General features: G+C 34.1%; 2 pseudogenes; both read right to left on the reverse strand.

The window, feature by feature from the left end:
* Positions 1–4,098: 4,098 nt before the first annotated feature.
* Positions 4,099–16,798, reverse strand: LOC132169989 (G-type lectin S-receptor-like serine/threonine-protein kinase RKS1; annotated as a pseudogene).
* Positions 16,799–18,642: 1,844 nt separating this feature from the next.
* Positions 18,643–19,304, reverse strand: LOC132169990 (G-type lectin S-receptor-like serine/threonine-protein kinase RKS1; annotated as a pseudogene).
* Positions 19,305–25,373: the final 6,069 nt, after the last annotated feature.

Genomic DNA, 25,373 nt, shown 5'->3' on the forward strand with positions numbered 1-25,373 from the left:
TTTTATGGAAATGACCTCTATCAACCCCTTTTGGGAAAACAACCCAACGATATGTATGATAGCGAGTGGACTCTTCTTGGTCGTAAAGCCCTGGCAGTTATCAGGTTATTATTGTCAAAATCAATTGCACACAACGTTGTAAAGGAGAAGACAATAGCAAGTCTAATGGCAGCTTTATCAAGTACGTATGAAAAACCGTTGGCTAACAACAAGGTGCATTTGATGAAGAAATTGTTCAACCTAAAGATGGCAGAAGGGGCTTTGGTGGCATAACATGTCAATGAGTTCAACACTATCACAAATCAATTATCTCGATGGAAATTGATTTTGATGATGAGGTTCGTGCATTGATCGTCATGGTGTTTTTGCCAAATAGCTGGGAAGCCGTGAGGATGGCTGTGAGTAACTCTGCAGGGAAAAGTAAACTAAGCTATGAAGACGTCAGGGATTTGATTCTCAGTGAAGAGGTTCGCAGAAAAGATGCGGGTGAAGCCTTTTGTTCGGGTGCTGCTTTAAACCTCGAGAATCGGGACAGAGGACAAGACAGAAACTCTGGTCAAGGAAAATAAAATTCCAAAAAATGGAGAAGCAAATCTAGATTCGGACAACAACTTGAGTGTTAGAACTGTGGCAAGACTGGCCACTACAAGAAGAATTGCAGAGAACTACAAAAGGAAACTAAGAATGATTATGCAAACGTAGTGATACAAGAAGTATATGATGCCTTACTTCTCGCTGTTGACAGTCCCCTTGATTCTTGAGTCTTAGACTCAGGAGTATCTTTCCATACGACAGTGATCCGTGAAATTCTCGAGAACTATGTTGGTGGATATTTCGGGAAGGTGTATTTGCCTGATGGATCGGCACTGGATATTGTGGGCATGGGTGATGTTTGCATTAGAGTTCATAGTGACTCGATATGGAAGTTACGGAAGGTTAGGCATGTCCTAGAGCTGAAGAAGAACATGATTTCAGTAAGACAACTTGATGAAGAAGGGTATTCAATTCATTTTCACGGTGGAAAGTGGAAGGTCAGTAAGGGAGCCAGGATTTTGGCTCGTGGTCATAAGACGGGTACTCTCTATATGACCACGAACAACAAGGATAAAGTTACGGTTGCTGATGCTTGTGCTGACTCAAAACTATGGTACCTAAGGCTTGGGCACATGAGCAAGAAATGGATGAAGGTACTTATGTCAAAGGGGAAAGTATTGGAGTTGAAGTCAGTTGAGTTTGATTTGTGTGAAGTTTGCATGCTAGAGAAGCAAAAGAAGGTGAGTTTCGTGAAAGTTGACAAAGCACATAAGCTTGGAAAGCTGGAGCTAGTACACACGGATTTGTGGGGTCCCGCACCAGTGGCATCTCTTGGAGGCTCGCGGTATTACATCGCATTTATTGATGACTCAAGCAGGAAGGTATGGGTTTATTTCTTAAAGAGTAAATCTGATGTATTTTAGACTTTTAAAATGGAAGGCCATGGTTGAGACTGAAACCAACTTGAAGCTCAAGTGTTTGAGATCAGACAATGGAGGAGAATACGAAGATAGGGGGTTTAAACAATTTTGCGCAATGAATGGGATTAAAATGGAGAAAACTATCTCGGGAACGCCGCAACAGAATGACGTGGCTGAGTGCATGAACAAGACTCTCAGTGAGCGTGCTAGGAGTATGAGATTGCATGCTGGGTTACCAAAGACTTTATGGGTTGATGCAGCGAACACTGCTGCACACTTGATAAATTGGGAACCTTCTGTTTCCCTGAGCCATAGACTACCGGAAGAAGTCTGGAGTGGAAAAGAGGTAAAGCTTTCACATTTGAAAGTTTTTTATTGTACTTCGTATGTCCATGATGAGTCTGATACTCGAAGTAAGCTAGATGCTAAATCTAGAAAATGTTTCTTCATTGGGTATGGAGGTGAGGTCTTCGGTTATTGATTTTGGGACGATCAAAATCGAAAGATCATTAGAAGTCGGAATGTGACTTTTAATGAGTGTGCTATGTATAAGGATGGGTCAAGTGCAGAACCTGAAGTTATAGAGCAGGAACTGAAAAAGTCTAAGTTTGTTAACTTAGACGATCTTTTTGAAAGTACAGTGCAGAAAAAGAAACAATTTGTGGAGGTGGAGTTTGATGAACAGTGTTCACTCACGGATGAATGTGATGACAGAGAATCTTCTAGAGACTTACAGCACCGGGAAGAGTCTTATTCTTTAGCAAGAGGCAAAGAGAAACGTGATTGAAAAGCAACAAAGAGGTATGGCTCTGAGGATATGGTTTCTTTTGCTCTGACAGCTAGTAGTGGAGATCCATTGTTTGTTCAGCATGGTATGCCAAAAGAGGTGGAGTTAGTACGGAGAGGTAAAGTTTGGGAATTAGCAGAATTGCCCAAGGGAAAAATGCTAAAGGGTGCAAATGGGTCTACAGAAAGAAAGAGTCATCAGAGAAAGCTGTATGGTCAATAGGACTGGTAGGACAACATGGTGTTATGTCTGAACCAGGTCCTATGCTCAAGTTCAAGAGGCACTTGGACTTGAGTGACACTCATGAAGTGTGATTGCCCTTAGGGGCTGAGGCGGAGACATCTGGAGGAGGTACGTTTTGGTAGACTTGATGGGATTCAAGTCAAGGTGGAGATTGTTGAGTGTGACTTGAATTTAGAGTGGGCCCAACTACTTTTACAACTCTTACATGGTTTGGTGTTTTGCTTTACAACTTGTATTAGGAGTACTATTCCGACTTGGAGTTGGAGTCTTTGCCCTATATATAATAGCATGGTGCTCTGCAGCAAAGTGTAGAGCAAAAAGGGTAATATTTGCTTGTGTTTTGGTGTGCCAAAAACGTGTAGAGAAAAGGTGAGATAGGAGGTACAAGGGAGTGCCACACAAGGTGTTTTTCTTCTCGGTGTTTTTGGGGGAGCCAAAAACAAGTGATTAGAAGAAAAAGTGCTGCAGAGTGAGAGAAGAAAATATAAATCAACCACCATTTGTTCCAGCAAAATAACAGTTTATACATCTGTCTTTTATATTCTATTTTGAGAATAATCTCTCGTATGATGGTGAGATTTGGGTGTATTGGGGCTTTGGGATCTGAGTGATTCTCTCTACTATTTTTGTACTCCATCTTTTAATAGTGAATTTTCTCCGGATCGTTTCCGCTAGTGGCGGTAGGCTTGTTAAGCTGAACCACTTAAATCTTGGGGTCGTATGTGATTTGATTGCCTTATCTTTGTTATGTTCCATACTTCTTATTTTTCGCATCGTACGGGTCTTGCGAAATAGGATTAATTTCCTAACCGTAGGAATGTACTTTACCCTTATTTTTACATTTTATAACCCATTTCCTTTTTCGTATGAATGAATTTTTTATCCATTACAATTCACTATTCCAGTAGGACAAACTACTGAAAATCAAGGGCATATACAACCATACCCAACAAACACAGCAATCCTCAGTCTTCTGAGCAAAGCCAAAACCAAACAAAAATTAAGCAAACTTTCGCCACAATACAAAAGAAAAGCAAAAAAAAAATGACACCACAAGCACCTCATGCAGGCTCGCAGAGAGAGTCTTTTTCCCTTCCAAAACTTCAAACCCTGCCTAACGATGGAGTCCCAATTAGTAGAAATATGTTTCTGCAGACACTTAGCTATGGCATGAGAACGCCAAAGCCTCTTTACTAGGACCACACAAAAAATAGATGATCCCTTGTTTGTATGAAATTCCGACAGAACAAACACTTCGAAGTCACTGGAAACACCCCATTTCATGTAGTTAGGCTATCCTTAATAGTAAGCCATAAAAACAAAGCATGCCTCCTACGAATGGCCTCCCAAGTGTCTTTACAAGTGAAAAGCTTATTCTTGGCCGGCAACCACAAAGGCAAGTCCTTCTCACCCAAGACAGCAAACTTTGGACAGTAAGTCAGTAACCATGTTCTCAGACCTCGCAGGATTTTTAAGACCAAATGTTTTCTATGTAGTTCCTCCACCCTTATTGTTAATCTTGTTTTGAACTAGTTTTGAAGTTCAAGTTCTCTTGGTAATGATCTTATATTATTCTATAGTCATACAAGAAAAATATCAATGTACAGCAGAATTACAGGAAGTTAATCATATGCTGTAATAACATATTGGTGGACCGAACCTAACAGCCTATATATGGTTAGCGAGCATTAATCATAGTAATTGTTACTTCATTTACAGAATTAGCTCCTTCACTAGTTGATCTATCTCTACTATTGTAAGTGCTCTTCAGGATAAATGCTGGTTGTTTTGGATAAGCAAGAGTTGTGTCATTACTCAACATGAAAACAACTGCTGACGTGGTCGGCCTATCTGTTGCATGTTCTTGCACGCACAAAAGCCCAATTTAAATACATCTCGAAATTGCATTGGCATATTGCTCACCTAGTGATGAATCAACCATTTCCATGGCTTTTTCTTCTCTCCATAGGTCCCAAACCTACAAACAAAGTAATCATCATATTAGGTTAAAACAATATTACACTAATTTGACAAGCCATTATTTGCATGTGTTCTTACATGCCCAATCAAATTTGAGGAGGGACCATCATTATAATAAGCACTATTCTTTTTGCCAGTAATGATCTCCAGCAACAAAACCCCAAAGCTATATACATTAGACTTCACTGAAAATAGCTCCTGCATTGCATACTCCGGTGACATATAACCACTGCAGTAACAAAATGAAATTATCAAAGATAGCTCTCTATTTGAGCATTAATGTAGTGCATAAACTTTCTACAAACACAATAGAAAAAAGAATTACGAAGTCTTTTTAAACCCTTTGAATTTGCACTTTTAAGACATATAAGAATGGAAGTCACCTAATAACATGAAGTCTATAATATATCTTTATTTTGTAACACACTTACTATGTTCCAACGACGCGATTTGTATTTGCTTCAATTTGGTCTCCTTTAACGATTCTAGCTATACCAAAATCTGCAATTTTTGGATTTAATTAGGGGTGTCAAGGCGGTTACGGTTAACGGTTATTGGCAATAACCACTAACCGTAACCGCCTTAGCGGTTAGTAAATTTCACTAACCACAACCGCTAACCGCCTAACGGTTAGCGGTTAATAAAATAGATAACCGCCCGCTAACCGCTTTTTCAAAATTGAGTTTTTTTTTAGCCTTTTAGGGCTTTTTTTAGGCCTTTTTGGGCTTCCTTTTTTGGGCTTTTTTTTACCCTTTTTTGTTGTTGGTATTTTTAGTGTCTTCTTGAGCCCAATTGCTATAAAAAGTGCCCATATTGAAAAATAAAAAATATTTGACCCAAAATTTACATTTACTTGTACTTTAAAAAAATTTCGTTAAATATTAAATCATAACCGGTTAACTTTTTTTTTTTTAAGAAAAAAAAATTCAACACAACATATAAAAAAAAATTCAAAATTCAGACAACTGTCACAACATATAAAAAAAGCATATAAAAAAAGTTCAACACAAAGCATATAAAATAAGTGCAAATAAAACATTAAATGATACAAATAAAACATTAAAACTTCATCAATCCTCTCATTTGGTCCTCTAGCAAATCCTGTAGACATCAAAAGAAGAAAAGTTATAAACTTAAACATAATAATATTAAGGCACAAGCATGTACACATAATTTGATATTATATAATCATATAATCTCATTAAATTATATAATATGATTAATTATTTAAATTATTATCATATTTACTTATAATCTTTTTTCTTTGAATTGAACTTAATATCTAATGGTAAATGGTAATGTTCAAACTCTTAAATCCTAAATTCCTAAAATATCTAATAATGCTTTAATTAAATTGTAGTTATAAGTAATATATTGTTTAATTCAATTGAATCAATTGTGATTATCATTGTACATGAATCATATGATTAACTTGTAGACTTATGACTTATGAGTTATGTCATATTATATATGTATTATTTATTATTATTTAATCGTATGATTTAATGATCAAGTCATCATGTGATATAATCATATCAATTATAGTGATAATATATAAATTACTAAAATTATAATGATAATACATTAATACTTAAATTTTGTTTATAAGTAACACATTAGTCATTGTTTAATCCAATGTCAATTACTTAATTTGATATTATACGAATCATATCATCATTTTACATCAATAGTATGATTCACTTGAAGTCTTGAATAAAGTATTTGAATTGTCATTGAATCATATGATTAAATATTGATATTATACATTTATATTATTCATATGCATATGTAGACTTATATAGACTTATAACTTTATAACATACATTGGAAATAAGTCTATAGATATTTAATTGTTGTATTAGTATGAATTGGTATACTTATGAGTTATGTCATATTATATATGTATAATTTATTATTATATAATCAAATGATTTAATGATCAATTGATCATGTGATATAATCATATAAATTATAGTGATAATATATTAATACTCAAATTGTGATTTAATTATTTTTTAAAAAAATTGTGATTTAATGATCAAGTGATTATATGATATAATCATATAAATTATAGTGATAATATATTAATACTCAAATTGTGATTTAATTATTTTTTAAAAAAAATTGTGATTTAATTATCAAATGATTATGTTATATGTATAAATATTTTTATAATTATAATTATAAAAATATATTATATAAAAAGGCGGTTAGCGGTTACGGTTAGTAGACCCAATAACCGCTAACTGCTAGCCATTAGGCGGTTATTGCGGTTAGGCGGTTAGCGGTTAATGCTGTTAAGCGGTTAGATGGTTAGACGGTTAGCGGTTAACGGTTAGCGGACGGTTTTTAACCACCCGCATTGACACCCCTAGATTTAATGCATTGTCAAGTAGAACATTGCTAGCCTTTAAGTCTCTATGAATAATTTTTAATCTTGAGTCTTGATGAAGATATAAGAGCCCTCGAGCAACCCCACAAATAATTTCGAAGCGTCTTCCCCAATCTATCAATGACCTTTTTGTTTCATCTGAATGAAGAGATAGGAACTTAGAATATATGCTTATGTTTGTAATGGGAGACCATTTTGCAAGAAGTTTATGTGAAAAGTAGACATACGAAAAATGAAAAAGTCTAGGCTTTTGTTTGGCAAGTACTCATAGATTAACATCCTCTCTTCTCGATGAACGCAATAACCTAAAATCCTCACAAGGTTCCTATGTTGGAGTTTAGCAATTATTGTAACTTCATTTTTGAATTCTTCTACTCCTAGTTCGGAATACTTTGAAAGTTTTTTTACTGCAATTTCCTTCTGATTATCTAACAGACCCTGAAATCAAAGTACAAATTTCATTTAATCATGATGCACTGTGATGTCCCACATTGCCTGGGTATGGAGATGAGGATGTGCTTAAATGTATACTACACCCTTAATGACAACAACGTGTTCTCCTAGCCTAGTGGTGGCTAGGGAGGAACAAAGCCATGAGGGATGCCAGGAGGTCGTGGGATCGACTCGTGGGATCGACTCCTGGTAAGCGCCAAAGAGGACAATATTGTTGTGGGAAGGGCTCTGCTATGCTGCTGCTATGTATCTCTGATCCCAAACAACGCGTTTTAAAGCCGTGATGGTCATGATCCCATCAGAACTCCGTAATTAAGCGTGCTTCTGCTGGAGTAGTACCAGGATAGGTGACCTCCTGGGAAGCCAAAAGCGGACAATATTGTGTGTCATTGGGGTGGGATGTTACATGCACAGAAACATCAAGGATAAAAATCTGGTGCATTAAAACCCATGAATTGAAATTATGCAAATTTCGAAACTCTTTCAGGGAGAGTAGTACCTTATAAACTGAGCCAAAACCTCCTTCTCCAAGCTTGTTAGTGTCAGAGAAATTATCTATGGCTGCAACTATGATACTTAGATCAAAGAATGGTAAATCTAAACTTCTTGTACTCTCATCGAGCTCCCTTATACTACTTGGAGATTCTTGAAGGTATGTTGAACTTGACGTAAGACTAAACATATTTTTGCTTTCCCTGCTTCCTCTTCCTGTCATCAAACGCAGTTACAAATATTTCAGGAGGCAATGTTTTTGCAATTATGAATTCCAACACAAAAAGAAATACATTAAAAGAAAATAATGAAACAGAGGAACAGAACAAGCTGCAGAATTCTACCTTATAATTTTCCATTTTTATTATTGGTAGGATGAAATGAGTTGGGTTTATAGTTCTTCTGGTAATTGATTGATTATGACAGTAAAAACTCTGACTTTCTTTCTTGCCTCCTCAGTTACCAAACTAATTATTTTTTAATATCTGATTATTGGTTTACAACATAAAGTCACCTTGACAGCATTCATTAATTACCGGGCTTAGAAATAAAGAAATAAAAACTGGTTCAAATAAAATAGTGAAAATAGTTTACTTACCTCTTTTGTTCTTCATTACCAGCCAATATCCAATGGAGACCAAAAGAAGCAACATTACAGCCACAGAAACTATAAGAACTGCCAATATCTTCTTGCTCATAATAAGGCCTTTTTTCTTTGAATATTGAGCTAAAATGAAAAGAAAAGAAAAGAAACTATTAAAATATTATTAAATTATTACATTTTTTTTTATTGATTTAAGTTTTTTTAAGATAAATGATGATTTAACATGCTATCAAAGCAACTGTTTTGAGTACAAAAGAGTTTGAACTCACACATGAGGAGAGTGTTCAATATTAATTAAATACTTAAATTTATATATTTTTTTTATTCCTATAAATTTTTAGCATAAATGGTAATTTAAAATAAACATTATTTGTATTGGCATCATAAATCGAAGAGGGTCATTGAACATAACCGGTAAATATTGATGAAAATTGCAAGAAAAAAGGGCGAGGAAGAAAGGAATATGGGTTTAAAGGAATGATTGGGATCTCCTATTATTTGGCTCTTCGAATTTTACATAAATTCAAACAGCCTAACAGATGAGATTGCGGGCCAAACTGTCCTGAACAAATGAATCCCGCATCTTAAACTATTCGAAGCAGGTGAACTCCGCTGTCCCTCTTTCTTAAGCTATCAAAATTTCAATAAAATTGAGGAAATCTAATAGCATGATCCTCATCAAAAGGGGAATGCATGAAACTGTCTTCATTGTATTAAAGATCAGATGGAGCTTGTGTGACTTATAAGGACATAAAAAAATAAGAAATACATCAATACAAGTTTAGAAAATCTTACAAAAATCCACTTGTTGCTGATGGGTTAGAATTCAAGTCAGAAAAAAAAATATAAAATAGACATTCAGATAACATTTTCCAATTCAATTAGACAAAAAAAAAAAAAAAAAAAAAATCCAATTCAAAAAACAATGAGAAAGGAAAAGTTATAAAAATGGAAAATACCTAGCACAACTGTATCCCCACGTATATATAATTCTTGTCTTGTTTTGGAGTAGACTCTAGTGTCCACTAAGTCCCCGTGCCATGCCAAGCACCCAATCCCTCCCCTTGTCTCGTCTGCACTGGTGTAAGCCGTACAAGAACAATTCCTCAAGCACTCCTGCCTACACTCCTCCAAACTCAGATTCATGTCCGTATGTGCTATTGAAGTATCCGGTACCTTCACACGTGCCAACTTCACAAACCTTTCTCCACTGCCGCACGCAGATACTCCCCGCCTCCTCACACACCCGCCCGACCCGTCTCTCAAGTACCAATCACGGGTCGAATTGGGCTCAAACCCAGGTAAGCATGTGCACAGAAACTTGTCTGGATTATACAGGTCGCAGTAACTATTTGGACTGCACTCTTCGTACATATTGCACGACTCTATCGGAGCAGACCAAAAACAAACCATCTAGCCTCGTGCCACGTGGACCGATCAACGATTCCTGATTCATTCAACACCATTCTAGTAAAAAAACTCTAGGGTCAGTTACACTATACACAATCGTGACCTCATCTTGATTATTCACGTAACTGACGTTGTAAATAAAATTATGATCCATTTTGGGTACACCGCTCCATCTTTGGCCGGTCCAAGGTCCGCCTTGCCACGGTGGAGTTTCGCCCTTGTTTAGGAACAATTGTGGGTACCCAATTGGGTCAATCTCGAATGTGCAGTTTTCGGTTCCCAAGATGTTAGGTATCGGCTCAACCCTGTCTGCCGGTCCAGCCCAAGTTTCATCAACTGAAGCAGAGTATTGGTGGGATAGTCGAAGCTCTGCCATGTAACCCTTTGGCTGTCTCGTAGAACCAAAACAAGATTCCTAGAATCTAAGAGCTGAGCCATAGAATTGTTTGTGGTTGAGATTGAAGCATTTGTAGACCAGATTGGGGTGCTTCGGTTTTGGCTGTTAAGGACACGGTTTCCATGGCCGTTGATGGAGAGGACTCCAGAGGTGTCATTGAGAGGGATGTCTCTATTTGCCACCCACACAACGGTTTGTTGAAGAACTTTGTAATACCATATTCTGACGTAGCGGCGGCCAGAGTTTCCCGGGCTGAAAAACCCAAGTGCGAAGATTTTTCCTCTCGAAACCAGAATGTCACCGTCTTTAACGGGCTGGTTCGGGGAAATGGTGTCAAGGGAAATGCAAAATCAGAAAACAAGTAGGGAGAAAAGCAACGATGTATTCAATAACTCTTTAGCCGGATTCATGGTGGTTTTTTCGATGAAGATTATAGGTTGGCCAACAAGATTGCTGTGTGTCGGTGGGATTGGGTTAAGATTAACGATCAAACTGAACTTGAATAGGGGTAATTAACAGAACTCGAAAGATTCAGGAGTACAAAAGTCTGGGAAGTAGGTGAGACATTTAATAAGTAAGGTGCACAATGGAGGAAATAGAAACCACCATGAGAATGGTTTTTCAAGAAGCTACTTCAATGGTTAAATGCATGATCATATGTTTAAGGATGGAGTAATGCCACGTCTTAGAGAGTGAGAAAGAGAAAGTGCGGAAGTGATAATGTGTGTAGCATTACTCTTGAGGTTAGTAATGCTTCAGTACATATCTTTCTGTCTTGTCAATTTTACATCATTTAAGACAATTTGGCATATTCTCGGGGGTAGCTCAATATGTTGTCCACGTTTCATGAAGAAGAAGTTGTTTTTAAAAAATTATGATTTTAAATATTAATTTAAAATTTTAAAGGCCAAAATGCAATTTTGTCAAACATTTAATTACATTTTCAAACAAACACATTTTTAAATCCCTATTTTTAAAATTGTAAACCCAATTGTACCATAAAAATAAGAGTGACTTAATAGCCTTTAGTACAAATTTCTTTACAAAATGGCATGATAGTTTATGTATCCTCAATCAATTCATCAATTTGTATAAAAATTATAGTAAAAGACGTGTACAATCTCAAATATTTTCCAAAACCAATCATATGCATGAGGGTTAAATAATATGTTTCATATATTCGATTACTTGTAAGATCCTTTAATTCAATAATCAATACCGCTTTAGCAAGAAACATGGTTTTCCTAATGTAGATTAGACATATAGGTCTTGGCTAATCATATGAGGTTGCAGAAAGCATTGAAATCTAGGTGGTGGTCCAAATCTCCTAAAAGAGGAAATGTGACAAATGTCAATGTGAGCGACGTGTGTAAATGAAACTAATTAAGAAGCCCTTAAGGGTAGTTTAGTCAGCTGAAAACCATATCTCATGAAGCGGATGCTATTAGTTTGAATATCTTTCTTGCTTTTCTTTATCTTGGCGGACATGTATAAAAAAAAAAAAAAAAAAAAACTAAGAAAAGGAAGTACTTTATTTTATTACGTACACTGGCATGTGATATGATCGTGGAAAAACCAGAAAGTTGCTTCTTAGTTGTCTAGAATTGATTAATTGGTGAGCTAGGAGGAGCTTTAGCCACAAATTGGAGCTGGATATTAATTTCTTAATTTGTATATGATTTGATGTATTGATGTATCAATTTCTTGCTGGAACAGAGTGTTTTCATGACTTATCTAATATTGGCCACATTAATTATTTGAACTACTCCCACCACTATCATAACGAAAGGTGATGGGGACTTCATATTAATGCAATTTGTTGTAACCAAAAAAATGTCTTTTTGATTCTTGTGGGATATCTTAAATTTTCTTTCAAGGAGATTTTGATTTTAAATTTAGTCATGGTTGATACAGTTGATCGCTACCTAGCCCTCACTAAAGATATCAACAGAGACACTTTACTGCTTAAGTCAATACAATGTTTTTTATATATATAACTACGGCAGTAAGGCAGAAAGTAATATCGAGCATACCTTTGGCCTAGGGTTTTTGGCTCTCTTAACACGACATTGGTCATTACAAGTAAGACAAATGTGCCCAACAAAGAAAGTACAGGGAGCAAGAGCTTCAATGGAAAGGAAAGACATCCTCACAAATCAACCATTAGGTAGATCGGTCAAAGCCAGAGCCATGGGCCAACGGCACAATTCGATGCTCAAATCGTGGGGCCATTAACTGATGGTTTACTTAAAGGTTGTTTCATGGTAGAACACTCATCGGCTAGTGTGGAACTTGAGAGGTCACTCAATCTTCCCTATGGATTAAGGCTTGTGGGCCGAAGGTTAAAGGGGCTCGATGGCCTATGGGACTAGAAGGCACTTGGTCGCCTTCTAGAAAGTCGATGGTATTACCCATCACTAGTTGCTGATGCTATAAGTATGAGTTTCTTTGGACTTGATCATAGTGATTTAACGGCGCAATTCAATTTGGACTACTTTACATTAACAAAAAAAAAAAAAAAAATCCCATTTGCTGAAATGTGTTAGGGTGAGAACAAAAACTTGCAAATAACTAACTTTCCTATAAATCCTAACTTTTTTTTAAGAATATCATTATCGGGAATAAGGGAAAAATTCTCTCAAGAATGTTTCATATTGAATAACACCGATTGGAAGGTCACACTGTTCTTATTGGAAGGCCATGCCGTCTATAAAGCTGTGGGCAATTTGGTCTACATTTAGGGGTGAAACCCAAATATTAATAATTAGGTGGGCAAAACTAACGCAAAAACTTTTGAAGCGGTAAAAATAAAATTTTGGAGGATTTATTTGATAAGAACTTATAATTATTGAAGAGATTTTTAAAATTATAGGGTCAATAGGGTTGTAGTTCTCTCCCGGTCTACATCACCACCCAATTTCCATATCCTTTAATTTTCTTCTTGAAAAAATACCCATATCCTTTCTGATGATGCATTTGCATCCTCATTTGTATAGGGGATAAAACTATTTAAGTACATGGAATGGTATTAATGAGTGTGAAACATTTTTATTGTTTCTACATTTACTAAAAATAAAACTCATGGTGTCTAAAAATAAATTATGAGCTTTTAAGGAAACTGAATAGTTGACTCGTTATCAGCTGTCAATGTCGGTCATTAAACCAACAAAAGAAATAAGGTTGACCTGAAGGATAACTCAGAAGCATCATGTTACTTAACATTCATAGTTTTACAGACCAACTTTTACAAATGTAGAGATCAAATAGTTGTACACAAGTTTAACGACCTTCGGGCATGGTGATGGTCAGCTCATTTAAGGAAGCAGGTGGTCCTTTAGAGCGTGAGGAATCCATACCAAAATTAATTGTTCTGTAACTTCTGTCAATAAATGCTTGCTTGTTAGGAGATGGAACTGTTCCTTCATTTCCAAGCAAGAAGTCAATTGCAAGCATGGTTGGCCGATATGTGGCTTGTTCTTGCACACATAAGAGCCCAATTTGAATGCATCTCAAAACTTCATGAGTGGGATATTCCTGACCCAATGATGGATCGACTATGTCCAAGGCTTTGCCATCCATCCATAGGTCCCATACTTGCAATAAATTTAAGAGTTTTTATCTTTAGAGTAATTGCCACCTGGGGTAAAATTCATTCAAATTTAGGCTTTTGCTTACATATCCAATCAAATTTAGGGAAGGACTTCCAATGTGATAATAATTGTTTTTCGTGCCACTGATTATCTCTAGTGTCAAGACATCATAGCTAAAGATATCAGATTTTATAGAATATAACCCTTCCATTGCATACCCTGGAGACATGTATCCACTACAATTACACCAAAAAACAAAAAATGATGGTAGTCTAAGTTTTACTTTTAGTAGCATTGTAGGTCCATGTGTGTGTGTGTGTGAGAGAGAGAGAGAGAGAGAGGGAGACATACTATGTGCCAACAACTTTTCTTGTATTTCCTTCATCTTGATCATCACCAAACATTCTAGCCAACCCAAAATCTGAAATTTTTGGATTCATTGCCGCATCCAGTAGAACGTTACTTGCTTTTAGGTCACTGTGGATGATTTTTAGCCTTGAATCTTGGTGAAGATATAAGACACCTCAAGCAATTCCAGAAATAATGTCAAATCACTTTCTCCAATCTAACCATTTCCTTCTTATTTCGTTTGACCCAAAACTTGAAATTAAGATTCCATCAATAATACATAGCGAAAACAATACTTACATGCCAAAAAAATATAAAATGTTACTCACATTTATATAATTGAAAATGAGTGGTGATTGAAGAGAATGCATACCGAAGATGAAAAAGTCAAGAATTTTGTTTGGCATGTATTCATAGATCAACATCTTCTCTCCATTGTGAATGCAATAACCAAAAAGCCTCATAAGATTCCTATTTTGGAGTTTTACTATCAGCTTAACTTCGTTCTTAAATTCTTCAATGCCCTGTTTTGAACTTTTTGAGAGTGTTTTCACCGCTATTTCTTGACCATTGGCTTGTTGACCCTGCAATTATAATGGGGCCTTACACCAATTAATTAACATATATTATCTGTTTTTTTTTTTTTACATTATATATAGTATGCATGTATGATGTAGCCATGCATGTAAACCACCATGTGAATCCCTCCATCAAATATTGCTCTAGGTGCATGTTAAAGTATTATTTAAATTCAGGTAGTGGCTCGTTCGAACCTAACTTCAGACAAGACTTCAACAGAGTGCTTCTATAAAATCCTTGTTCAAACGTACCAAACACTTGTTCAAACGGGCTTGCAAACAAGTAACTCATTCAAATGTAACTTCAAATGAGAAACACTATCCAGAGTTTTAATCTTCTCTTTAAATCTCGTTTTGACCCAATAAACATCATTTGAATTAGCTTTTTAACGCCACCAAGCATGCTTACATCCCATGTTAGAAACTCGAGATATGATTTTTTTATAAGGCTGGTTTGATTGAAAACTGCCCTACTTGAAATGATGATTCAACAAATTTCTTTGAAAAACGTTTGCTTTAATTGTGGTTCAAGCATTGAAATTTGTGGATCTGAACGTCTGCAACAAGAAATCCTTCGTGGGTCTGAACAAAAAAATTGTCATAATTAAAACTTCAGGATTCATTGTCAACACACACACACACACACACACACAAATATATATATATATATATATATATATCCATCCTTCGTGGGTCTAAACAAGAAATCCTTTTTGTAAAAAATTCATTGTCATTGAGCATTTGTCTCTTTGGCTCAGTTTTCTTTGTTCCTCATTGGAGCTTCGTCCCTCTTTGACTCTGTTTTCTTCTGGTTCTTCTCTTTGCTCTTTGAAATCGTCTCTGATCAGTTTTGCTTTTTAATTCTCGAATTCAAAAGAGGGGAAAATCATTTTTCTTATAAATTTTTTAGATGTTCAAGCACCCGTCAATCACTTTCTTCAAACAGGTGCTTGTCACGTTCAGTAGACATTACGAGGACGCATTTAATAGAGGCATGTTACACAATCATCTTTCAACTATCTCCTTTTGCAAATCCAATAAATTAATAACTGGATTTGTGAACTTATTATGTGGATCTCACACAAATTAAATAGTAAATTCATCAATTCACTATATGAAGATGATCGAAGGAATAAATTTTTATTATTTCTTAATTGAAATATGAGAATTTTTTTTAACCGACATAGCTCTTGCCACGTCAATGTGTAAGCCTCAATCCCTTTGTAATTCTATGTGTACCCATAAATATCTCATATATCTTACAAATCTAATGATTGATTTTTGATTTTTTTTTAAATGTGTTAAAAAAAATAAAAGAAGGATGGGATAGACGCTCTACCATCTCTCAACTTGTACAAAAATAGGAATAGTAATATTGGTTAATATTTACATTTAATGTGTACAAGCAAGAAACTAACCTTATAGACCGGGCCGAAACCACCTTGTCCAAGCCCTTTAGACTGGGAGAAATCGTCCGCGGCAGCAACTATGGTGCTCAGATCGAAATATTGCACATCTGGTTTTCTTCTAGTTTCATCAAGCTTCGCAAAATCTCAAAGAAAGGATTGTGCGCCATTTGTACCGTCATTAAACAATGCGACTTGTCTTCTACTCCCTGTCCAATCATGCGAGTACATCGTTACAAATGATTGTTTTTGCAATTATGAATTCCAACACATAAAAGAAATACATTAAAAGAAAATAATGAAACAGAGGAACAGAACAAGCTGCAGAATTCTACCTTATAATTTTCCATTTTATCATTGATAGGATGAAATGAGTTGGGTTTATAGTTCTTCTAGTAATTGATTGATTATGGCAGTAAAAATTATGACTTTCTTTCTTGCCTCCTCAGTTACCAAACTAATTATTTTTAAATATCTGATTATTGGTTTACAACATAAAGTCACCTTGACAGCATTTATTAATTACTAGCCTTAGAAATAAAGAAATAGATGAATAGAAAAAAGAAATAAAAATTGGTTCAAATAAAATAGTGAAAATAGTTTACTTACCTCTTTTGTCCTTCATTACCAACCAATATCCAATGGAGACCAAAAGAAGCAACATTACAGCAACAGAAACTATAAGAACTGCCAATATCTTCTTGCTCCTAATAAGGACTTTTTTCTTTGAATATTGAGCTAAAATGAAGAAAAGAAAAGAAAGAAACTGTTAAAATATTATTAAATTTACATATTTTTTTTTTTATCAGTTTAAGCTTTTTTGGGTTAAATTCACTATCCTTGAAGTTTCAAGGATTTTTCGATTCGAACCCCAATATTTAAAAATTGGCAATGTATCCCTATAATGTTTCAAAAATTTTCAATTCAGCCCACCCGTTACTAAATTCCGTCTAATTGGACAAAAATTTATTTTTAAAAAAAAAATCATTGAGGGTAATTATGTAATTTCATAGATTTTCGTCCAATTTGACGGAAATTAATAACGGAAGGTCTAGATTGAAAATTTTTGAAATATTATAGGGATACATTGCCAATTTTTAAATATTGGGGTTCGAATCGAAAAATCCTTGAAACTTCAAGGGGTAAAGGAAATTTAACCCAGCTTTTTAAGATAAATTGTGATTTAACATGCTATCAAAGCAATTATTTTAAGTACTTGAGAGTTTGAACTCACACATGAGGAGAGTGTCCAATATTAATTAAATACTTAAATTTACATTTTTTTTTTATTCCTATAAACTTTTAGCATAAATGGAAATTTAACATAAACATTATTTGTATTGACATCACAAATCGAAGAGGGTAATTGAACATAACAAGTAAATATTGATGAAAATTGCAAGAAAAAAGGGAAAGGAAGAAAGGAATATGGGTTTAAGAGAATGATTGGCATCTCCTATTATTAGGCTCTTCGAATTTTACATAAATTCAAACAGCCTAACAGATGAGATTATAGGCCAAACTGTCTTGAATAAGTGAATCCTGCATCTTAAATTGTTCAGAGCAGGTGAACTCTACAGTCTCGCTTTCTTAAGTTATCCGAATTTCAATAAAATTGAGGAAATCTATTAACATGATCCTCATCCTAAGGGGAATGCATGAAACTGTCTTCATTATATCAAGATCAGATGGGGCATGTGTGACAAATAAGGACAAAAAAAAATAAATAAATAAGGAATCCATCAATACAAGTTTAGAAAATCTTACAAAAATCCACTTGTTGCTGATGGGCTAGAATTCAAGTAAGATAAAATATATAATAGACATTCAGATAACATTTTTCAATCCAAAAAATAGTGATAAAGAAAATGTTATAAATATGGAAAATTACCTAGCACAACTGCATCAACACGTATATATATTTCATGTCTTGAATTGGAGTAGACTCAAGTGTCCACCAAATCCCCGTGCCATGCCAAGCACCCTGTCCCTCCCCTTGTCTGGTCTGCACTGGTGTAAGCCATACAAGAACAATTCCCTAAGCAATCCTGCCTACACTCCTCCAAACTCAGATTCATGTCCGCACGTGCTATTGAAGTATCTAGTACCTTCACAGGTGCCAACTTCACAAACCCTTCTCCACTGCGGCACGCGAATACTCTCTGCCTCCTCACACACCCACCCGACCCGTCTCTCAAGTTCCATTCACGGGTCGAATTGGGTTCAAACCCAGGTAAGCATGTGCACTGAAACTTGTCTGGATTGTACGGGTTGCAGTCAGTATTTGGACCGCACTCTTTGTACATATCACACGACTCTTTCAGATCAGACCAAAACACGAACCATCTAGCCTCTAGCCACGTGGTCCAATAAATGATTCCTGATTCATTCAACACCAGTCTAGTAAAAACTCTAGGGTCAGTTACATTATACACAATCATGACCTCATCTTGATTATTCACGTAACTGCCTTTGATAATAAGAATATGGTTCATTCCAGGTATACCGTTAAATCTTTGGCCGGGTCCAAGGTCCGCCCCGCCACCATGGAGTTCCGCCCTTGTTTAGGAGAAATTGTGGGTACCCAATTGGGTCAATCCCCAATGAGCAGCTTTTGGTTTCCGGGTCATCTTCGGACTTCCAAGATGTTAGGTATCGGCTGAACCCGGTCCGCCGGTCCAGCCCAAGTTTCATCAACGGAAGCATAGTATTGGTCGGATAGTCGAAGCTCTGCCATGTAACCCTTTGGCTGTCTCGTAGAACCAAAACAAGATTCCCAGAATCTTAGAGCTGAGCCATAGAATTGTTTGTGGTTGAGATTGAAGCGTTTGTAGACCAGATTGGATGCTTCGGTTTTGGCTGTTAAGGACAAGGTTTCCATGGCCGTTGATGGAGAGGACACTGGAGGTGTCATGGAGAAGGATGTCTCTGTTTGCCACCCACACAACGGTTTGTTGAGGAACTTTGTTATACCATATTCCGACGTAGCGGTGGCCAGAGTTTCCAGGGCTTAAAAACCCAAGTATGAAGGTTTTTCCTTTCGAAACCAGGATGTCACCGTCTTTAACAGGCTGGTTCGGGGAAATGGTGTCAAGGGAAATGCAAAATCGGAAAACAAGTAGGGAGAGAAGCAACAATGTATTCAATATTAATTCTTTAGCCGGATTCATGGTAGTTTTTTCTGATGAAGATTATAGGTTAACCAACAAGATTGCTGTGTGTCAGTGGGATTGGGCTAAGATTAACGATCAAACTGAACTTGAATAGGGGTAATTAACAGAACTCGAAAGATTCAGGAGTACTAAAGTTTGGGAAGTAGGTGAGATATTTAGTAAGTAAGGTGCACAATAGAGGAAATAGAAACCACCATGAGAATGGTTTTTCAAGAAGCTACTTCAATGGTTAAATGCATGATTGTATGTTTAAGGATGGAGTAATGCCACGTCTTAGAGAGTGCGAAAGAAAAATTGCAGAAGTGATAATGTGTGTAGCATTACTCTTGAGGTTAATAATGTTTCAGTACATATCTTTCTGTCTTGTCAATTTTACATCTTTTAAGACAATTTGGCATATTCTCGAGTGTAGCTCAATATGTTAGAGTTTACATTTTGTGAAAAAGAAGATGTTTTTAAAAAATTATGATTTTAAATATTAATTTATAATTTTAAAGGCCAAAATACAATTTTGTCAAACATTTAATTACATTTTCAAACAAACACATTTTTAAATTGCTATTTTTAAAATTGTAAACCCAATTTTACCATAAAAATAAGAGTGACTTAATAGCCTTTAGTACAAATTTCTTTACAAAATGGCATGATAGTTTATGTATCCTTAATCAATTCATCAATTATGAATTGCTACGTCAATTTATATGAAAATTATAGTAAAAGACGTGTACAATCTCAAATATTTTCCAAAAACCAATCATATGCATGAGGGTTAAATAATATGTTTCATATATTCGATTACTTGTAAGATCCTTTAATTCAATAATCAATACCGCTTTAGCAAGAAACATGGTTTTCCTAATGAAGATTAGATATATAGGTCCTGGCTAATCATATGAGGTTGCGGAAAGCATTAAAATCTAGGTGGTGGCCCAAATCTCCTAAAAGAGGAAATGTGACAAATGTCAATGCGAGCAACATGTGTAAATGAAACTAATTAAGAAGTCCTTAAGGGTAGTTTAGTCAGCTGAAACCATACCTCATAAAGCAGATGTTATTAGTTTGAATCTCCTTTTTGCTTTTCTTTATCTTGACGGACAAGTAAAAAAAAAAACAAAATTACTAAGAAAAGGAAGTACTTTATTTTATTACGTACATTGGCATGGGATATGATCGTGCAAAAACCAGAAAGTTGCTTCTTAGTTGTCTAGAATTGATTAAATGGTGACCCAGGAGCAGCTTTAGCCACAAATTGGAGTTGGATATTAATTGCTTTGTATATGATATGATGTATTGATGTATCAATTTCTTGCTAGAACAGAGTGTTTTCATGACTTATCTAATATTGGCCACATTAATTATTTGAACTACTCCCGCCACTATCATAACTAAAGGTGGTGTAGACTTCATATTAATGCAATTTGTTGTAACCAATAAAATTTCTTTTTGATTCTTATGGGATATCTTAAATTTTCTTTCAAGGAGATTTTGATGCTAAATTTAGTCGTGGTTGATATAGTTGATCGCTACCTGGCCCTCAACTTGGTCTAGGGTAGTTGCAAAATAAAGAAACAAGGGGTGACTTGCTAGAGATATCAACAGAGACTTGATACTTGAGTCAATAAAATTTTAGAAGGCAGTTGGTTGCCTTTTAGAAAGTCGATGGTATTACCCATCACCAGTTGCTAATGCTAAAAGTATGAGTTTCTTTGGACTTGATCATAGTGATTAATAAAGGTGGAGGTCAATTTGGACTAATTTACATTAAACAAAAAAATATATATATCCCATTTGCTAAAATGTGGTGTGGTGAGAACAAAAACTTGCAAATAACTTACTTTTCTATAAATCCTAATTTTTTTTTTAAAATGTACCAAACATCTACTTAATTAAGTATAAAATAAAAAATAAAAATAGCAAGGACACTTGAATTCTGATGATCAAAATATTAATAGAAAATTAGTAAGAAACTCTGATATTATTGATGTGATACTTATTATATTGTAATACAAATAAAACCCATAAAGCTCTAATCATTTCAGAAAAAATACAGAGTAAAATAAACAAAATCTTCTCTCTTCTTTTTAATACAAAATAAAATACACATTTCACTCAATATTTAATGCAATCAAATAAATTTCTTTCAACACTTTCAAAAAATGGTAGAAAATTCGAGTAAATCACAAAAAAAAAAAAATCTAATAAAATATTCAAATGAATTAATACATAAAATCTTATTGGTATGATACCTATTATATTTCAATACAATTAATTTACAATTGTGAAAAATTTATACATAAATACACAAAGATAAATCCAAAAATGATATGATAAGCGTTCTACAAAAATGATGAAGAAGCATTTTGAAAGGAAAATTCTTTTTAGTTATCTCTACAAAAATGAAGAAGAAGTATATATATACCCTAGCATATAACTCGCGCTATGCGCAGGGTTCTTTATTATATTTGATTTTAAAACTTAAACGCATCTTCATTTTTTTTTTTTATTAATTATAGGCTAAAATAGTCATGTTAAAAAATCAATCATCACTCTTTCAATAAAAAGACATTCTAAAGGTTATATTTAAAGACAAATAAAATTCACATAATTCTGAATATTTGGGAAAAAAAATTATGAATACAAAATATAACAAAATCTTTCAATCAAGATTTAATGCAATCAAATAAATCATCTATCTTATTTCAATACTAATAAAACCTATATAATTCCGAATATTAAGAAAAAAAAATAAGCAAAATAATATTGCTTTCAAAAGTAGATAACAAAAAAAACTTAAAAATATGTTTGAAAATCCGAGTAAATTACACAAAAAAAAAAAAAAATCCATAAACATTCAAATGAATTAAAAGATAAGACCTTTAATTTTAGTTTTATTTATATAAATTAGAATATGTTAAAACATTGTTGGTCTGGAAAAAAAAAAAGGTTAAGAAGAATAATTACCTTCAATTTGAATTTTTAGGCCAATAGATTATGTTTTTGTCAATGTTGGAGAGTGGGGAAAGAGAAAGATAGAGATGGAGAGAAAAAATAGGAGAGATATTAATGTTGGAGAGTGGAGGGAGAGTGATGTCTTTTTTTTTTTTGAAATTAAGAGAGAGAGAGAGACGGACATTAACAAAAAAAAAAAAAAAGACATCTCTCTTCCTCCACTCTCCAACATTAATATCTCTCCTCTTTTTTATCTCCATCTCTATCTTTCTCTTTCTCCACTCAGTGACGGAGCCAAAATTTTCGTCGAGAGGGGTCAAGATTAAAAAATAAAGTTAAGAAAATTGATTAAAAATATTAAAGAACATAAATAATGAAATAAATAAACAATTCAAGAAATTTTAATTATTATTTAAAGCATATAAATGTAACTTATAATTTATTTTTTCACACCTAGCATTAATTTATTCAAGAGAACCATTATTGTTTTCCATGATCTCTGGAACTATAATTATATATTTCATACAATTAAAATATGTGACAGAAAATATATATTCATCCAGAATTAATTTTAAAAAGTCACCTAAATATAAAAATCTACATATACGATTTTATTATTAAATGGTACATTTGTAAATAAATCAGTGTAAAAATTTAATTACATATCTCATAATTTTAAAGAAACACAAAAATTGTCAAAAAGATTGACAAAGTGACAATTTGTTCTAGTTTAAAAACTCTTTTCACTTATTAAAAAAAAAAAGAAAAAGGAAAAAAAAAAAAAGCTACTTACTTTGATTTGTCGATTGACTGAATTTTAAGCAAATTTAAAGATATAATTACTGTTTGGCAATTTTCTAGGGTAAAAAATAGCATTGAAATTGATAATAGTTTCAAGGACCGTGATATAGAGCACACGCTGGCATGCCACGCACGCCAGTGTAAAATTTTTTTATTTTTAATTATAAAAAAAAAAAAAAAAAAAAAAAATTACAGCGTGCTGATTTATTTCAGTCTAGTTTCAAAATTGACATGGACTTCATAGAGTCATAGTGATGCGAAAAAAAAAAAAAAAACAAAACAAAAAAAAGCAACTGAACAAACTTTTTAAAACGGTGCGTTGACAGCTTGCGAGTCTCATGCTAAGGTAAAAACGGGAACTTAACAACCAAAATGAAATGGTGTGTTTAGTAAAGTAGTAAAATATATCTCACATCGTCTTCTACCTCTTGTCTAACCTAAAACCTAAAACCCTGTAAGAAAAAAAATAAAAAAAATAAAAAAATAATCAAGATGTTGCTGTCTCAGACTTGAGTCATTTGCCCTAATATCTAATGACTGATGAGTGGCTAAGGGCAATTTATTCCCTATTGAGTGTTGAGGGTGGGCAAAAAGGCATTCAAGAAATTTTCAATGGAAAGTGGGGGAAATTTTGGGTGTGAGGGGGGGCATTTGACCCCTCTCGACCCCACTTCCCTCCGCCCTGTCTCCACTCTCCAACATTAACAAAAACATAATTTATTAGCCTAAAAATTCAAATTGGAGGTAATTATTCTTCTTAACCTTTTTTTTTTTTTTTTTCGAACCAACAATGTTTTAACATATTCTAATTTATATAAATTAAACTAAAATTAAAGGTCTTATCTTTTAATTCATTTGAATGTTTATGGATTTTTTTTCTTTTTTGGGTAATTTACTCGGATTTTCAAGCACATTTTTAAGTTTATTTTTTCTCTACTTTTGAAAGAAAATTTAAGATATCCCACAAGAATCAAAAATACATTTTCTTGGTTACAACAAATTGCATTAATATGAAGTCCCCATCACCTTTAGTTATGATAGTGGTGGGAGTAGTTCAAATAATTAATCTGGCCAATATTAGATAAGTCATGAAAATACTATGTTCCAGCAAGAAATTGATACATCAATACATCATATCATATACAAAGCAATTAATATCCAGCTCCAATTTGTGGTTAAAGCTGCTCCTGGGTCACCAATTAATCAATTCTAGACAACTAAGAAGCAACTTTCTAGTTTTTCCACGATCATACCCCATGCCAGTGTACGTAATAAAATAAAGTACTTCCTTTTCTTAGTAATTTTTTTTTTTTTTTTTACATATCCATCAAGATAAAGAAAAGCAAAAAGGAGATTCAAACTAATAACATCCGCTTTATGAGGTATGGTTTTCAGCTGACTAAACTACCCTTAAGGACTTCTTAATTAGTTTCATTTACACACATTGCTCGCATTGACATTTGTCACATTTCCTCTTTTAAGAGATTTGGGCCACCACCTAGATTTCAATGCTTTCCGCAACCTCATATGTTTAGCCAGGACCTATATATCTAATCTTCGTTAGGAAAACCATGTTACTTGCTAAAGCGGTATTGATTATTGAATTAAAGGATCTTACAAGTAATCGAATATATGAAACATATTATTTAACCCTCATGCATATGATTGGTTTTTGGAAAATATTTGAGATTGTACACGTCTTTTACTATAATTTTCATATAAATTGACGTAGCAATTCATAATTGATCAATTGATTAAGGATACATAAACTATCATGCCATTTTGTAAAGAAATTTGTACTAAAGGCTATTAAGTCACTCTTATTTTTATGGTAAAATTGAGTTTACAATTTTAAAAATAGCGATTTAAAAATGTGTTTGTTTGAAAATGTAATTAAATGTTTGACAAAATTGCATTTTGGCCTTTAAAATTATAAATTAATATTTAAGATCATAATTTTTTTAAAAACAACTTCTTTTTCATAAAACGTGAACTCTAACATATTGAGCTACACTCTAGAATATGCCAAATTGTCTTAAAAGATGTATTATTGACAAGATAAAAAGATATGTACTGAAACATTATTAACCTCAAGAGTAATGCTACACACACTATCACTGCTGTACTTTCTCTTTGGCACTCTCTAAGACGTGGCATTACTCCATCCATAAACATACAATCATGCATTTAACCATTGAAGTAGCTTTTTGAAAAACCATTCTCATGGTGGTTTCTATTTCCTCCATTGTGCACCTTACTTATTAAATATCTCACCTACTTCCCAGACTTTAGTACTCCTGAACCTTTCGAGTTCTG

The sequence above is a fragment of the Corylus avellana genome, chromosome ca2, assembly GCF_901000735.1.
Source record: "Corylus avellana chromosome ca2, CavTom2PMs-1.0".
In the NCBI taxonomy this organism is placed as follows: Eukaryota; Viridiplantae; Streptophyta; class Magnoliopsida; order Fagales; family Betulaceae; genus Corylus; species Corylus avellana.